Genomic DNA, 2,729 nt, shown 5'->3' on the forward strand with positions numbered 1-2,729 from the left:
TTGAAAGTTCAAACAATTCCTTGCCATTCCTCACAATTTGAAATATGAAGATGGATGTCATAATCATATTGTGAATTTGAGAATGCAATTAACATAACTAATATCCATATAGATCTATATCAGATCATTAAAATCTATCAGCGAAGGTATTTTCTCATAATTTTTTTCATGAATTAGAGTGAAACCATTTGCCACCTAGATTTCAAGGTGCATACGTTCCAACCAATGTGAATCTATCATTTCTAACCTATAGTCATAAGACAAAGTTTAGGACAAACCAAGTTCAAAATTAGTTTTCCCATGGACCCAACTTTCCTATTCTAAATTTCTTATTTTCTGGCAGCTCAAGGCCTATCAGTGCTTCTGTGTCGCTAGCAGCTCACCCATATTGAACAGTGTGTTTACACTGACCAACGCGCTTTACTTTTGCATTAAAATGAAAAACATAGAAATCAAAAGTGTTGCACACTTAGCTGGAGGTTCACAGAAATAAGAATACGTCAATTAAACCACGACGGGTTTTCAACCTTAGGTTGCGTACTAGTGATAACTAAAAGGATCATTGTCGGTTGACTCTTGAAGCTCTCAAGATCAATATGACTCTCACTGACTTCTTGGAATATAAGTTTTCTATCAAAGAACATTCATTGATGAGCTAAAACAAATATTCAAAAATTCATGCGGATTCCCGACAAGGAAACAGTTCATAGAATTAGACTTAGTTTATCTTTTGTTTCTCGATCAACGAAACATCACAACTCCAATTCTAAATGTGCTAGAGTAAGGAAAACATTATTAATCCACATATTATGAGGTGTTATCAACCATTTTAGTTTGAAATGAGTTTCAAGATACGATTTGTAGTTACTAGATCATATCTTTAAAAATTGATTGGAACAAAGTATGATTCATCTATAAATGAAATATTTGCAACAATACTCGATTCCTATTCTAAGTCATACAATTGCACTAAGATGTTCTTTGAGGATTAAGTGTGATACAATTCCACAATTACTAAGATGGCCATAAAATAGGGTACTAAAGTACTAGAATTATTCTTAATCTTATAAACACAATCGTATTTTTCAGAATCATCAGTAAATCATGACGAATAGAGTTACCGTCCCTTGTAGTGAATCTGAAGAGTCCATATCAACATGTACTAGATCCATTAGTCCTTCACTTGCCTCACATAAATATGTGAATAATGAATTTGTCATAATTTTCCAATGAACAAGATTCTCATGCATCATGCAATTCGAATTGTATGACTCCAAGTATATGTCCAATTGGTGGTGAGATTTCTTTTCACTTGGTCAATTATGACAGTACCATAAATGCGATATTATAAGAATCAAATCCATAATTAATATTTTTATTATTAGAAACATACTCACTAATGTCATTGCAATAAAATATAAAATAAGACAATTATGTAAACTAAAACTTCACCTTTATTGATAAAGAAGAAATATTAAAACCTGTCCTTACAATGCATAAAATCAAAAACAATGTTTCTAGACACCTCCACAGAGCATTAGTTTAAGTGAACTAGAAATTTGTATGATCTCAAATTTTAACGATCTTTATATCGACAAGTTCGTATTTGAGTCTACTACAACTTTTGTTTAGATTATTCTAATTAAAAAGTAATATATTTTTACTTACGATTTTTATATCGACATGTGATATATTACCCTATTAATTCATTTTTCCCGGCTTACTTGGAGTAGACGGCCATAAGGACTAAATGTGTACGATTTAATTAAGTTGAAGGAGTAAATGTGAACAAAAAAAAATACTCAATGACAAAATGTGTACAAATCGAAAAATATATTACCCTTTTAAGTCATTATCCAATTTTTGAAAATTTTATTACTTTTTCCCGGAATGGAATGTCATAGAATAGAAAAAACGGGAAGCGCTATCGGTTCGTTTTTTTTTTTGGAAGGGAGAAGCTTGTGAAGAAGGAAGCTTAGAGATAAAAAGACATTAATATCGACCATCATATTCTTTTTTCCTCTTTCTTCTTATTTTGTTATTTTGCAATTATAAATAGTTTTATCAAATACAAAAAAATTATAAACTATAGTTTTTTTTCCATTTTATAAACTTTTCCATTTTTTTTAAATTGTTTTATTACAACATAAGTTAGTTTTTGTTGTTGTATAACACAATCTCAAACCCCCCATTGGTGTAACGTTTTCAAGAGTAAATTATAGTTTTGGTCATTTAGTTTACATTTATCTGCATTTTAGTTCAACTTTTGAATTTTTAACATAGATAGTCCATATGGTTTCTAAAACTTGCATGAGTGGTCATGCAGGTGTTACCACCTAATGAGCTCTGTTTAAATAAAAACCATTTTCCCTTCACATGAGAGTAAAAATTATCTTTTCACTTTTTCCTTCTCTCATAACGCTCATTTTTATTTAAAAGATCATCCTCTTCTTCTTCCTTAAACCCACTTCCTTAAATGCTTATTCGTTCATGCTTTTACAAAAAATCAATCAGACTTATACAAAATTTGAGAAAGAGTTTATGTGTGGGTGTGGTAGCCAAGAGGTAATCGTTACATCATGGACCAATCTCAACCTACATCTTATATTTGGGTGTTGTTATCAAGTTAGATCAAATTAAGGTTTTATTGGGTGTTTTGACCCCACAATGTGCCCTAAGGCATTTGTGGTTTATTCCAAGGCTGCTAAGGGCAAAGAACATGTTGGAGA

Source organism: Lactuca virosa, chromosome 5 (assembly GCF_052849685.1).
Source record: "Lactuca virosa cultivar CGN04683 chromosome 5, Lactuca_virosa_CGN04683_v6, whole genome shotgun sequence".
NCBI classification, from domain to species: Eukaryota; Viridiplantae; Streptophyta; class Magnoliopsida; order Asterales; family Asteraceae; genus Lactuca; species Lactuca virosa.